Below are 8,865 nucleotides of genomic sequence, written 5' to 3'. Positions count from 1 at the left end.
ACATTTTGAAAAGTCAGTTTACTGTAGGTAGCTGATTAAAAGTTCGACTTTAGTATAATATATAATTATTGACTTGAAAATGAGGGACTCGGGGACCTTCCAGGCTACGTCCCCCCCACCCTCCAAAAAATAACCTAATTTCATAGATGCACGTCTGTTTCAACAACAGCAGCCTCCGTGGTCTAGTGGTTAGAGCGTTAGGCTCACGATCAGGGAGGTCAGGGTTCGATTCCCGATGGGGACATTGCCGAAATCACTTTGTTGGACTCCTTTGTTTGGTAAGGACTTTTCAGGCTTGAAACACCTGATTGTCCGAATAAGTAAGATGATTCCGTGCTTCGGCGGGCACGTTAAGCCGTCGGTCCCGGCTATTAGCCGTAAAAACACCTCCACCAACCCGCAGTGGAGCAGCGTGGTGGAGTATGCTCCATACCCCCTCTGGTTGATTGAGGGGAGGCCTGTGCCCTGCAGTGGGACGTACATAGGCTGTTTATGTATGTATGCTTGTCTGTTATCTATAAAATTAGGTTAATCGAAGGCAACGGTTATAGCGCCATCTACTTATACTTTTTTTGGGGAACGTGACCTAGAAATTCCTTCATTGTTCCCCTAAAAGCCGCAGGACTTGTTTCGTGGCGTGCACTCTATCCTTTGGCACTAGGCCACAGTGACTTTATGTTCAACAGTTATTTTTTTTAAAGCGTTTATGGCCTCAGAAGTTCGGCAAGAAAAATCTTTAGTGAAAAAGCGCTCTTACAATAAATTGTTTTGATGATTTCCTCGTTAATTACTAGACGTTTTGATTTACATTACATTTTTGTGAGGTACATTGTAGGTACTTACTAAAACATGAACAGCCTATACACGTGCCGCTGCTGGGCACCGGCCTCCCTTCAATCAACCGGAGGGGGTAGGTAGCATACTCCATCACGCTGCTCCACTGCGGTGGTGCTTTGGTGAATATAACATTACTGTATCTTACCTATTATGTTTATTTTCAACATGTATCCGCCATTCTGACCAAGACCGCGGCTCACTTAATTTCTCCCGTTTAATGGAGGTACATCGAATTTCACTTGAGGTATCAGGCCTTTATTCGCATAATATTAGATAATCAAAATAGCAGATTCTCTCTATAACCGAAATTGGACATTTACATGAAAAAATATTTTTATTTGTTAAGTACTACGAAAGTTTGCCTAGATATTTCGTAATATATATACAAACTATCCAGCTATCTATGCACATAAATGACATGACTCATAAAATGATATGAGAATGTAATATTATACGAATAAGGGCATTCAGGTATCATCCATCCATCCATCTTAGGACCATGTATCAAAAGTGGCTGCAAATAGTATTCTGATTATTTGTGGCTCTGCCCACCCCTTCGGGGAACATGGGCGTGAGTTTATGTATGTTTATGTGTACATTCAGGTACGTTGCAGGTACATTCCCTTCGCAAATAACATATTCATATCTGCTACACTACACTTTGAAACTATGTCCCATTCATTTTTTTGACAAATTAAACCTTAACAGTGTTACTACAAAACACAAACTAAAAATAAACTAAGTTTAAAATTGTATTTCGCGCCACGAAAGAAGTCGGCGGATTTTAATGAAACTAACTTGACAAGTCATAATAATTCTATGCAGAATCTGCGACAGTAGCGCCGCGGCCTTCGGGGCTTCTTTCGTATACTTACGGATTATATTTTAAACATAAGTTTATCTTCTAGTCTTTGTTTTGTAGTGACACTGTAAGTGTCAGTAACTGTCAAATATGATAGTGGGTCAGAGTTCTAAAGTGGGTACATGATATTGCTCATGACTGTACACTTACCATTCTGACGCTACACTTTGTTTACACCTTTTGTGCGTGGTGCGTAGGAAACCTTTCGCACTCTCTTTTCTGTCCTGCACTCATAAGCACCATGTACAACTTCATCAAACACCCAATATAAATAAAACACAAGTGTCAATTTCAATAGATTTTATTATTTCTAATGATAATAATATAAAAATCACCCCTAACACTCTTTCTACACGTACAGGCATTCTTAAAAAAAGCTACAAAAAGTATATAAAAAAAAGAAAAAAAAACCCTGCAGGCGATCCATGTACAGCATAAAACACATTATAGCATTTGGTCCCTTCCATACATTTTAGTTTAGTACCAATGCCTTTTTTGTATTATGGCCAGGGACCGTAGTATATCATTAATTCGCCATGGAGTAACTAGATGTCGCTAACCGTATAAGCTTACATATGGAAAAGTGCCATCTAGTGACAGTGTGTCGTATTATTATGAACACTTAGACAGTACAAATGCTCGCCTCTGACGCTCCATTTGCGCGCGTTTTAGCGGCAAATTTTCCATTATGGCGAAGGATCATCTGTTTTACATTGTATTCCTAGTTAATCCATGATATAATACAAGAGATTTCATTACAATACATTTTGCTACATTTCTTTTAAGATCCATTTACAGTGAGTGAGTGAGTGATCGACGCCATAGCACCAGTAGATGGTGCTGGCGTTGAGAACTGGCTTACATCGATTAGACAACGGGGGTAAAAAAGGACACATCGAAGCAACTCGTCTAAAAAGCAATATTGCATTTTGACATTTGCGCCTATAAAAGTGAGAAATGTCAAAAAGCAACACTCAATAATAGAAAATTGTGGTCTTTTTAACCCCCCTGGTCGGTGATCGACACGACAGCGCTGATAATTTACGACTACTTTATACGATGACAGCATCGGGTTGGCACTGTATTGACACCAATCACTGATCCAATGTAAATGGACTTTACATGAAAGTTTACATTCATTGTCGTGCTTTTTTTAGTCATTTTCATTTGAAATAATACAAATAAGCCAATTAGTTTACAAGAATAGACCTTACTAGAGGTATTAAGGTCGTAAGCCCACTTGCACGACCCTGCTACAATACCGCCCTAAACTAAAACGACTGCTGGCTGTCAACTAGCGAGCAATCTGATGGTGGGAAGCTTGCTGACACCGAGCAGTCTGCAAATTTATCAATATAAACTATATCGCAAGGGCAGGACTTATTCGAATATTTTATAGGATGGTAGCGGAGTCGTGAAAGAGGGCTCCTTAATAAGAGTGTTGGCCCTATCGCACTTCAGACGCGGTTTCGTAACAGATTGAGAACACACGGAAACAATTCCAAAGCTTCCTAACACTATGGCAATGCGCACACCGGTTCCCTAGTGCAATTTGGTCAGAGACGTATTTTGGAATTGTTCGTTCCCAACGTGAGAAAATATATCTGTCTCATTTTGCAAATGACAAGTGCACGCGAATCAATAACGTATAAATAATAACGGCTGCCGTGTTCTTACGTGTAGCTACGCACGAGTCGAATAGGGTAGTTGACTAGTACTAAAAACTAATTTGAAAATAAAAACGAAATTCGTTGAGAAATTCAATATTATAAATACTTTTAAGAAAACATTTAAAAAAAAAACATTAAAAAAATCAATAGGGAAGACGGGTTCAAATTATCGAGCATGTGGAATCCAGTAGTAGGTGTTGTAAAAAGCTTGAAACGGCCTAATGTGGTGACAAAACGTGAGGACACAGTGAGTGCGGTTTGTCGTAGTGAGTTTGGTGCGAGTTCAGATGGTTCCGAACATTCCGATATCAATAACATAAACAAGCGGCAAAGAAAGAGGGTAGACAGATATGTCTGCCCGTAGAAAATTATGGATCTACCTACTCCACTCCAATCTCATCAGTCATCCCGTGATCATGGCACTTGCAACAGTGTCGAAATATCGGGAGTCTCATATCCCTATTTTAAACGCGGTAAGAACCCGTTATTATGTGTTTTAATTACTTTTAAGAAGTCATTACAGCGAAGTCGAAAATATAGCAAGACTCCGAAGGAACCTAAGAGAGAGAGCAGCAGTAAATTCGCTATTGATAGCAAACCCCAATCCTAATGATGTCGTGAAGACCACATCGGCCCGACGCAATCGCATTCGCAGAAATTGTAAGATTGAGAAGCCTACCACGCTGTAGCGAAGCTCCGAGATATATGCGCTTTTGCTGGGAAAATAAGGAACAGCGTGACTACACTTCAAGCGCTGGGAAAGGAACAATATATGCTCAACCCTGAATTACTTCGAGTGATTATGGACAAACTACTATCAATTTTGAAGTTCCGATGGTACGAGAAAATCATCGTGTAAATCATCACAGTGCGGTGAACAGGGGTGCCGTGGTACACAACATAAATTATTACATAACCCGCGATCGGTAAACAAGACAACACACCATGGACGCCCTACTGGACTGGGTAAAGAAGTGGCGCTTGAAGGTCAACGTGGGGAGAACTCAAGCGCTACTAACAGGGAGCAGCCGCCTACCGCCACCTCCAACCCTCATGGGGGAGTAATCCCCAATAGTGATATACCTCGGGGTCACCATCGACCGCGGCCTGTAAATGAGCGCCCATGCGAACGGTCCATTATACTATATAAAGAAGGTAGGGGAATAGTGAACTATTCGGATCGCTGTGCGGCACCCACGACATCGTCCGATTTCAACCAACACGCGCACCAAAAATTGAAACTGAGCAGTCACACCGAGGGTAAGTTAATATTAATTTTTGTTGTCCTGCCCTCGGTGCTAGTGCGGTGAGTGGTGTTGCACTCTGCATAGCCGCCGCGACTGTCTACCCTCAGTGGACAGTCGCCTCACTTCAACATCGCCCACCTCGCGACTCGTGTCCGCTCCCCTAGTCGGCAAACTCTCGAACCCCTCACTTCGGCACTGGTTTTCCGGGTGTGCTTAGTTTCGGGAGCGAGCCGGCGGGAGTGCGCCACCTGCCGCGAGCGAAACGGGGTAGGCAGGGCATTTTTGAGGAGCCGTCGTCCGGTTTCGCGGCTCCCGCGCCTTGACCGGTGATCCCCTTACGGAAACCCTACCCCACTACTGGGAACGCCCACACTTCGGCACTGGTTGTCGAGTGTGGGTGGCCCGGAAAGGGGGTGGGCAAGAGAGCGACCGCCCGACACGGTTGAACGGGGGGCGACCGGCCCACCCAGGGGAAGTAGATCCTAGCCTTCGGGCTGAGGGCACCCGGCGCGCCGGTGAGGCGTTTAAATAGGGGGTGGTAGGTGTCATGCCCCCCCCCCCCCCCTTCCCACGCCCCGGCTCCGGCCGCTCGCCGCACCGTAAATAAAAACTGGATGAACTGCCCCAGAGTGTTCCGGACGGCCCCAGCATTGGACTGACCAAGACCGCCGGCTCGAGGACAGCCATCACTGTCTGATGGCTTCGACCTCGCCGGCGGCCCACCGGATTGACTCACCGGATCGACCTCTTTTGTTGTTTTTATGGGTGCTGTCCCCTTTCTCTTCGTTTTTCTCTTCCTCAACTTGTATTATAGTTTATGTATGTATATTTATATTAACTGTATCTACTTATATCTATATGTCTTTCTCTCCCCATAAAAACAACAAAATCTCTAATAGGACACCCGCCGGCTTGAGCCGGTCCGAACACTCGGACCCGAGCTCGCCGGCTCTCACCTCGGACTAGACAAGACATGTGCCGCCTGGCTGGAAGTCGCTCACCGGGCCTCCCTCAACAGGGTCTCACCCGGTGGGCTGACTCGCCGGCGGCACCACCGGACTCGACAGGGCTTACGGAGGGGCGAACCTCGCCCGCAGTAGCAACCGCCGCCGCACCGCCAGCCACAGCCGCAGGCGCCGGCGACGCAGCCGCAGCAGCAACCGCAGCCACCGCGCGCCCCAAAGCAACAGAGGGTGGGTCGCTCCCCTCTTTCTTCTCCCCCGCCGGCAAAGATGATCGCTGCCCCCTCTCCATCTTCGGGCAGCGACGACTTTACGTCTGCCGGCGGCGCGCGACGCCAGATCCCTCCCCCCATTCCGAGGGGGTTCGAGCACGGAGGCCCCAACGCCGCTCCCGCGCACATCGCCGGCGGCATCTTACGCCGCGGCGACCAAAAAGCAAGACACAGCTCGGCAGCCAGCTTGGTGGGTGAGCACAGCTCACGCACAAGTGCTACCGCAAGCTTGCGTGTGTACGATGCGGGGAGGAGCATCCGGCCAAAGAGTGCCCTCGTCCACGGGAACAGCCGGCGACTTGCGCCAACTGTGGGGGGCCACATCCGGCCAACCATGTGGCCTGCCCGGTCTTCTTGCGCGAGGCAAAGACCAAGACCAAGACCGCCGGGTCGAGGACAGCCGTCACTATCTGATGGCTTCGACCTCGCCGGCGGCGCACCGGATTGACTTACTGGATTGACTTCTCCTTGTTGTTTTTATGGGTTCTGTCCCCTCTTCTTCGTCTTTCTTTTCTTCAACTTGTCTTTGTAGTCTATGTATGTGTTCGCGATGATTGACTTTTTTCTTCTTAGTGAATGACATTATAGTGTAATTTATATTAATAGACGATCAAAAGTGAAATTTTGTTAGAAACCTTGTTATCTTCATTTAATGTGTATGTTAGAGTGAGACGCAATGCGTAATAGAGACAAAGAATCGTGATAGAAAAGGACCTAAAGAGCAGGACAGACTGCAGAACTTGTGATTGGAGGAAAATGATTTAGATTAAGTTTTGTTTTTGTGCTATTTTGGTATCATTTTTACTTAGAGATGTAAGGTTTTTTATACTTGATTACTTGAAATAATATTGTCATATGTAGTTTTAAGTATGCACCTTTAAATAAAACTTGTCTTGTTCGTGTTTTTCATTTACCTAAAGAAATACATTGGAAAAATGATCCATTTTTAAGGGGCTTCACCCCAAATAGTCATGAAAATTCTGGATTAGTAAAACAATTTAAAAGAGAAATGCTATTTATAATGTATATTAATTAGGAAAGATAAGGATCATCGATTTAGGATAGTTTTTGTTTGCATTTTCTTATTAGAAAAATAATTGTAAGAGGAAATATGTCGATCTTATAATGAAAATAAAGAACAGAGAAGTGAGGCACAACTAGGAGTAGAGTAGTTACGTCATTCGTATATAAGGATGTCATTTCCAAGTAATCGTGTTAGTTGGTTCCTATCGCGCGCGCATACTCGACGTCTCCGGGCTCTCCTGCGGTGCCTCGCTCCTCAGAATTTGAAGATTTGTAAGAAGCATTTTTATTTCCCTGTTGCGGCGATCAGCACCCCCTCGGTGTAGGGCGTTCATGGGCCATGGTCAGCTTCAGGCTGGCCATCTAGTCTGTACGTCCAGCACAGTATGTATATTTATATCAACTCTATCTATTTATATCTATATGTCTTTTTCTTCCCCCATAAAAACAACAAAAATCTCTAATAGGACTTCCGCCGGCTTGAGCCGGTCCGAACCATCGGACCTGTGCTCGCCGGCCCACACCTCGACCGAGACTTGTGCCGCCTGGCTGGAGTCGCTCACCGGGCCTCCCTCAACAGGGTCTCACCCAGTGGGCTGACTCGCCGGCGGCACCACCGGACTCGACAGGGCTTACGGAGAGGCGAACCTCGCCCGCCGTGCCCCGCCCGTATTTGCGGGCGGCGAGAGCCGCCACACTAGCGGGGCATTGCCCCGAAGGTGTCCCCCCGTGATAAAAAAAAGGGGGCCATGACCCGAAGGTGTGGCTTCGCCCGCGACGAGACAACTTCCACGCGAGTAAACTATTCAGTAAACTCTCGTACATTGACACCGGATCACTGCAGTCGCCGAACCGAGCGCACACCTACCCAGCCCAACCGGATGTGCAGAATTGTTTTTCTACCTTAGAAGGTAGACCCTGGGGTACCTATTGTGTCAGCGTATCGGGGCCAAGCCCCGATGGCTTCGCTCGCGACGAGACGACTGCTCGACGACGACAAAAAGAAGACGCGTACCTTCGTGAGCTCGCGCATCCCCGAGAAGACACCTCGGTGGGTAAGGGGTTCTGGCCCCGCCGCCGGGGCTGGCGCACAATCAGAAGCGGAAGGGGGGTTGTTTTATTGTATTTATGTACGTGTATTTATTGTCGCTTTTATGTCTGTATTTGTCTCTTCTTTCCCCAAAACAACAAAGTCTCTAATAGGCACTCGCCGGCTTGAGTCGGTCCGAACTCTCGGACCCGTGCTCGCCGGCAAACACCTCAAACAAGACTCGCGCCGCCTGGCTGGAGTCGCTCACTGGGCCTCCCTCAACAGGGTCTCACCTGGTGGGCTGACTCGCCGGCGGCACCACCGCACAACGACCGCCCGGCGCGGTTGAACGGCGCGCGACGCCAGGTCTGCGGTCTCCCCCCATTCCGAGGGGGCATCCCATCCCAGTTTTGGCGAGACGAACATTCCCCGCGCTAGGCCAAGCCCGCACAGCAACCCGCTCCGCCGAAGCGCGAGCAATACCCACCACTGCTGGTGGAGGCACTCCCGGATTCGGCTCGACGTGTGTATACTACGCCGAGCTCGAGCGCAATGTTGCGACCATCCCGAGCATATATGGAGTGACGGAGCTCCTCTATATGCGAGTTCGACCTAGTGGGTGGTTGAATTTCTCAACCTACTCTCTAGCGGGGATTGCCTTTCCTCACTTAGCTCTGACTCGCCCCCCCCCCCCGCCCCCCCCCCCCCCCTCCGTGTGTCCGAACCCGGTCTGCCACCAGCGGCAAGCCCCGGGCAAGGACCCACGGCGACAGGCAGTCTGTCAACCCGCCAGAGCTGTCGCGTCAAGGCAATTTCGCCCGACCCATGGAGGGACCGACCCCCACACCCCCGCGCGCGCCGCGCCGCCTACTACCGCCAGCAGGCCTCCATCACGAGAGCACGAGAGGATTATCTGCACTCGAGGGTAAGCTGATATTCCATCTTTTCTGACTGCCCTCGGG

The 8,865-nt window shown here is 48.0% G+C and overlaps 1 long non-coding RNA gene across 1 annotated transcript; it reads right to left on the bottom strand.

The window, feature by feature from the left end:
- Nucleotides 1-1,984: 1,984 nt before the first annotated feature.
- LOC126379051 (uncharacterized) lies at nt 1,985-7,666 on the bottom strand. The gene is made up of 2 exons (XR_007568230.1): nt 7,522-7,666; nt 1,985-5,702 (listed from the first exon to the last, which is right to left on the bottom strand). It is a non-coding gene; the product is annotated as an uncharacterized LOC126379051 (long non-coding RNA).
- Between the last annotated feature and the right edge of the window lie 1,199 nt (nt 7,667-8,865).

Source organism: Pectinophora gossypiella, chromosome 27, assembly GCF_024362695.1.
Source record: "Pectinophora gossypiella chromosome 27, ilPecGoss1.1, whole genome shotgun sequence".
Taxonomy (NCBI): Eukaryota; Metazoa; Arthropoda; class Insecta; order Lepidoptera; family Gelechiidae; genus Pectinophora; species Pectinophora gossypiella.
The sequence above is the reverse complement of the archived record's forward strand: the minus strand, read 5'-3'. Positions and strand labels throughout refer to the sequence as shown.